The sequence below is a fragment of the Anser anser genome, assembly GCF_964211835.1.
Source record: "Anser anser genome assembly, chromosome: W".
NCBI lineage: Eukaryota > Metazoa > Chordata > Aves > Anseriformes > Anatidae > Anser > Anser anser.
The window spans coordinates 14,921,292-14,927,892 of record NC_139731.1 but is presented as its reverse complement, the minus strand read 5'-3'; positions in this window follow the sequence as shown (position 1 = coordinate 14,927,892).

Genomic DNA, 6,601 nt, shown 5'->3' with positions numbered 1-6,601 from the left:
CATGTCCAACCTTTCCTTGAACACCCCCCAGGGACGGTGACTCCACCACCTCCCTGGGCAACCCGTCCCCATACGTAACCACTCTTTCTGACAGAAATGTCTCCTCATTTCCAACCCGAACCTCCCCTGGCACAACTTGAGGCCGTTCCCTCTGGTCCTATCACTAGTTATGGATGAGAAGAGGCCGACCCCCAGCTCCCCACACCTTCCTTTCAAGCAGCTGCAGAGAGCAATAAGGTCTCCCCTGAGCCTCCTCCTCTCCATACTAAACAACCCCAGGTCCCTCAGCCCTCACAGGACTTGTGCTGCAGGCCCTTCACCAGCTTTGTAGCCCTTCAGGGCTTTCATCTGACAAACCAGACTCTGAAACAGTCTGAACATACGTATTTATGGACCTCAATCCTAACAGTCAGAAGTCCTCGGCCCTTCCACCAGTTAGGGCTCCTCAAAACACATGGAAAAACACCTTCCAGTGAAGACTTAACCTCTGTCCTGGGTGTTGCCATCCGCAGCCTGAAGGGCTGGGATACCTCACAGCACACAGCACGTTTCATTAAAACAGAAGGTTTGGCAGAATCACCAAATGGCTTAGGTGGGAAGGGACCTCTGGAGATCACCCAGTCCAACCCGCTTCCCAGCAGGATCACCCAGAGCACATTACACAGGATGGCACCCAGGCAGGTTTTGAACATCTCCAGAGAAGGAGGCTCCACAACCTCTCTGGGCAGCCTGTCCCAGTGCTCTGTCACCCCACCATAAAGAAATGTCCTCTCATATTCAGCTGGAACATCCCGTGTTTCACTTTGTGCCCGTTGCCTCTTGTTCTGAAGACTGCAAGGCAGCTTACGCTGCAGGTCGGCATAAAATTGCCAGGCACAGAAAAAAGTTACAGTCTGAAAAAGCATCACTTTTCATAACTTAGGACTATTCTTAATATCCTAACCTCCTTAATAGAGAAGAACTTATAGTCTTCCCTGCCTAAGCTTTCACAGCACTGGGAGGTGGAAAGTAAGACCGTAGGCAGCGTGACTGCTCAGCTCATCTGGGACTTCTTCCGTCCCCTCGGCCCCGGGGACTGCCACTTCGCTCCCCGGCCTCTGAGATGCTTTTCCTTGTTGTACACTGTGGGGTTGTTAATTCTCCTCTGGCACTTCAGATAATTCAAATTGTTAGAGGTGCGAAGGAACGCTCTGCAGCGAAAAGAAGCGCAGTCGCTATAGTAACTGTGACAATAAATATATGAGCCCACTTAATCAAAGCCTCCTCTTCTAATCATGGTTTTGAGGCTTGTCATGAATTATATATCCTGCTGCTTTCCCCCTACTCCCTGTCAGCGTGGTTGTGCTGGCTTTGAAACGTTTCCGTCCAACGCGATGCTGCACCTATAAACAAAGAAGATTGCTAAAATAACATGCGAGGTCATGGCTTTGTGCCTGGCTAAAAATAGCCCGAATTGAAGGCATTTGGAAACACCAGGCTTCATACCCAAACAGCATTAATCAGTCATGCTGAAACCCTATGTCATCTTAGAGTGGCTGAGGATCTTGTCCAATGTAGCCGATAAGCAGTTAACGCCTCGCCGAAATATACTGCCTGAGTCTTTCTCGTGAAAGATCGACAGGAAGGCTGTGTTGTAATTAATCCCAGAAGAGAAAAAAAGCTCCACCCCATGGAATGAGATCCGGCAGGGCTGCAGGGGCTGAAACTCCCAGCAATATTTTTCAGGAGAGCTTTTTACTTACACACGGCACACCCACTGCCTTGGCACCGGTGTCTTCTCCCAGCAGTTCTTTGGTAAAAGCCCACGTTACCATCCTTCGCATTCATTCTCAAATCCAGACTCCAATCCTGCAAAGCTATTTCAACCTGTAGGTCGTTGCAGAGGGAAGGTTTGGACCATGCTTCATGCCTTATCACTCCCCAGCCTTATGCAGGTGGCCAGCAGCATCCCGTAGCAATGTGTCGTGCTGCAACTCAGCTACTATCCGATAACCCAGACTTGGCCGGTCCTAAGACAACAGGGATGCTTTACGCCTGACCTACAGCCAGCGATATGGACAGCAGCCCCACGTAGTGGGACTTGGCTCGCTTCAAGCTTGTTCTGTGCTACTTATCGAGCACCTGTTAGATTTCTAGCTAAATCATGTGCTGTACAGCAAGAAAAGGAATTCTCTTCTTCCTCCTGTGGATGTTTATCACCATCTTTGGTGCTCCGCACAGAAGAGTTTCTTTTGGCACCCGTGATGTTGTTGCTTTGCCGTTGCCAAGAGAACAACTGGGAGCCCTTGGCATTCCTCAGCTCCTTAAATACGTCACGGCTCTGCTATCTCGCTTGGCTGTTTGGGACCCACCCCAAGCAGTTCCACCGCTCGCTCACAACAGAGGGAGAATTCATTCACAATTTTTTCATACCACAGGAGACCATTAGATTATCACAGCAGATTTCCTACGTATACGGGCCGTTGCATTTTACTCAGGTTCCGCTTCAGAGAAAGCCAGCAGTTCCTGCAGAAGGAAAATGCAACTCCCAAAAGTCATTTGATGTCAGTTTGTAGGTCTACATCGATTGCTTTCACTCTCCCAAAACTGTGCTATATTTCTCATTTGAGTTTTCCTGGACTTGTGATCATTTGCTGCTTGTTATGGCTCTCTTTTCTAAATCAGAGTCGACTATTTCCTGTTTTGTTTTTCTCACAATATTCCTTACTGACTGTTACCAAATCCATCCGATAAATTAAACAGAAGATTTTTTTTCCCCATCCTTGAGATAATTTTGTCGGTCCTCTCTGTAACAGTTCCAGTTTTTCAACCTATTTAAAGCAGAACCACCAGAGCTGGACTCAGTGTTCTTGGTTTTTTATATCACTGACTCTTAATGTGAATTAAAATAAAATTAAGAAAATCACCTCTCTGTTCTACTCACCTAGATCCAGGGCTCTTTTCCTTCTCTCCACACTGTTGCCTTGACACCTACCCTATCAGTCCCATAAATATGCTGATGGTGTACCTATGTATGCACAACTACCCAACAAATAATTCGTCACATTAACTTTTATCTGCCTTTGATCTCGGATTTTTTTTACAGTGTAGATCTTGGCAGGCAAACCATCTCTCAGGACGAAAGCTCCTACATCTGGATAAAAACAAGCAGCTTTATCTTCCACTATTTCTGTTAAAAATGCTGAGGGTTAACCATGTTTAGAGTAAACCTCACACAGAGAGATGTCCCTGATGACCGCTCTCATTTCCATTATGATGCTATGGTAGGAACTACACAGTAAAGATGACATTTACCAATTTTACTAAAAGATGTTACTTCTTTCCGCAAGCTTTGCCTCTTATACCTTTAGAGCTACAACACTGCTAATTACCTTTACCTTATTTCCATCATTATCCTTTTACTTATGCCTAGTAATTTTGCTCTCTCCTTTAAAATCATTCGGCTTAAAATATCTCATTTATAATTTTTGTGATCAAATGTGTTCAGGCTTTTCTCTGGCTCTGAGACCACCTTGCATGGGAACAACTTGCATCCGTGTTATTAAAGTGTTTTACCATCCAAACCAATGTTTTCAGACTGCATTTTGGGAATAGCATCTCCTGAGCCGATTCCCACCCTGTCTCCAGCAAATATTTGGGAAATGCTCCTTGGCCCGATCCAGCACCGTGCCTGGGATCGTGCTAGTGATTTAACAGCGCAGGTTCTAAAACCTCCAGCTCCTGGGAACGTTTGGTGGCACTGTTAAATCCTGTTAAATCCGTTAGTTAACCTAACGGGGCTTAATGGCTTACTCCGTTACTGACCCAGATTGCAGAGTGCAGAGGGAGGTGGGGTTTTAGGCTGAGGGGTCAGGCTGGTGTCCTGGTTGCTCGCCCTAAAGCCGCCTTGCTTGTGCTGAGAAAGAAAACTTCTGGTTAGTCTCATATTCACAACTGATGCTTTTATACGAGTTTTTCCTTCTCATAAAAATACCTCGTTGCGGGCTGGCGACCTCTTTGCTGGCTGAGGACCCACACCACCTCACAGACGGGCCGTACTTTGGGGGTCAGCCGAGCCCCACACCTCCAAAATTCAGACTTGCAATTCAAAGAGGCGACTAATTAACAATCTGCTAATTAGCTACATGTTACTGATTATTAATAACAACCTGGAAATCTGCATCTGTGGGCAACAGATTGACATCCCGGCCGGTGTAATGGTAGCTCTGCAGCATCCACTTGCGGCTTGAGGCTGTTCAGCTTCAAGCATAAAGACAGGCAAATACAGAGGGGAAGCACTGCCCTCTTCTGACCGCTCGGTACAAGTTGGGATTGTTCCTTTACCTGATCTAAACCGGTATAAAAAGCACCAAACGCTTGACACTAAAGTCGCAGTGAAGGCTCACCGAGCGCGGTAGGCTGCAAAGAGGGGTCAGGCAGTCACCTCAACGGAGAGCGTAACCCAACCAGGAAGGCTCTGGTGACATTACATCTGGGTTTAGGGTCCTGAAATCGGCACACAGCACCTTTCTGTCCTCCTCTCAGCTAATACGGCGTGCAGATGAACTGCAGAAAGAGAATAAACCTCACAGGGACCGGTCACGGCCAGTGCTAGGCCTTAAAAAGAATGAGTTGGAGGGTGAGCCCCGTCAACAGGCCTCGTGGTGCCTCTTGCAGTGCCTTAAACTGATGGATCCGCCTTCAAGTGATGGATCCCAGCTCTCCTGGACTGGGATCCTGACAATTCCTGACTGGAAACCATCTCTAATGACAACGGTGTGCTGTCAGCAGCGGGACCGTGGTTTTATGCAGGCAGGGAATTAGGCCAGAAACCCCACTTTTGCCAACTCCCCTGAAGAGGGCAGGCCTTCCTCACCTAACACAGGCCCCATTTCCAAATAATCATCATCATCATCACAAGTCAGGCAGGCTTTTAACCTGGAAACACAGCTTCCCATGGCTTTGGGCCCAACAGTTTCCACTCACAAGGCCTACAGGGCAGTTTTGGCTGCATTTCTCCTGCTGCCTACAAACTCTACCAGCGTTTCCAAATAAATGTTGCACTTCTGGCTAAATCACATTATGGGAGGTCCCCGCCTCCTCGTTTTCCAAATTATAGGCAGTATTATCCACCTGGTGCTTACTACGAGCAAATAAATAACGTGGTCATCTGTGAAACACAAACCCATTAGTGCTTAGAGTAAGATCCACGCAGAAGAAAACTACCGCATCAGGCAGGATTTCGGAGAGAGAAAACTCAGGCCAGAACGCCTTTGGGCCAGCAGTTTTGTTTCAGTGGGACTGAAGAGATGGTGCCTGTGCTACTGGAACACTGGTGGCAGTCCCCAAATCCGCCACACAACCCCAGTTCCTTACCTCGTCGGCTTCCCAGCTCCCAGTTTTCCCCCTTCCAGCCCGGTTTCCTTCTCCAGCTCGGTTCCCTGTTTCATTTGGTCCATCCCAGGCTCCGAGGGTTTTTAGCCCTACATCAGTGCCAAAAACCTCTCATCACGGAGAAGGAATTCACGCCTCCAGAGGTGGAGGCTGAAGAGATGCAGCTGAGCTTTGAGAGGGGAAAATGCAAACTGAAGGCTGGAAACAAACCTTTCCAGTCCCAAGGCCTGATGCAGAGGCTCTCCATGCATCCAGCACATGCAATATTTGTTTCGCTGCGTGCACACTTGTGCCCTGGGATGCTAAAAAATAGGAGGAGCAGGCAGCCTGGCTCACTGCTGGAGCGGTCTTGGGGCATTTGCTCCCCAGGAATTGCATTTTTTGCAATGAAACCTCAACCTACAGCAGAGGAGAAACAGGAGGGGGAAAGAAAATTGAATGTAGTAGGCATTGAACCCACATTTTTCGTTTTAAAAAAAAAAAAAGAAAAAGAAAAAAACTAGTTTTTAGGTATAGTCTGTCCTGTCCAAGCTGTAATTGGGTATATTCTCTGCAAAGCCTGACAAAAATTCATGCAGACTTCCTAAAGCGCCTGCTTATTTTCCCTGCAAGATTAATCAGAGCAACCCTTTCAAGATCCTTTTGTTCCATCTATTCCGCTGCAACCCAAGAGACAATGGAGTAAGCCCCGGTGAGAAAAGCTTGTCTTTTTAAGCTAGATTTCGCCTTTTTTTTTTTTTTTTTAATAAATAGAATCTTACTCTTTGAATTTAGCTATGGGATTGTTATAAACTCGCTCCAACAGCTGCCAGATGGCAGTTCAAAATTACATGGTGAGCAAGGTCTCAGGAACTGAAGATGCTCTTGGAGATGTCTACGTTCGCCCGGGTATTGTACTACTTCAAAAATCAAACTCTGCCTTTGAAAATGTCAAAGGGAACTATTTACGAACAGAGGCCATATGGTTTATTTGTCCTCTTCAATTCCTCTCCCAGTCAACTGGGAAAAAAGAAAAAAAAAAATCCATTTCAGGCCTGAAATGACTGCATGCCACATTCTACCCTGTTCTTACCGCAAGCACTCAAAAATGGTCGACGGTGGCACGAAATTGCTCGAGGACGTGTTTGCCTTGGATTAAAACGGACAGAAATGATCAGCAGCACTCCAGGCTCCGGTAGCTCCATTTGCCACATCCACGGACGTTATGCTGGGGTTTTGTTCTCGGGTC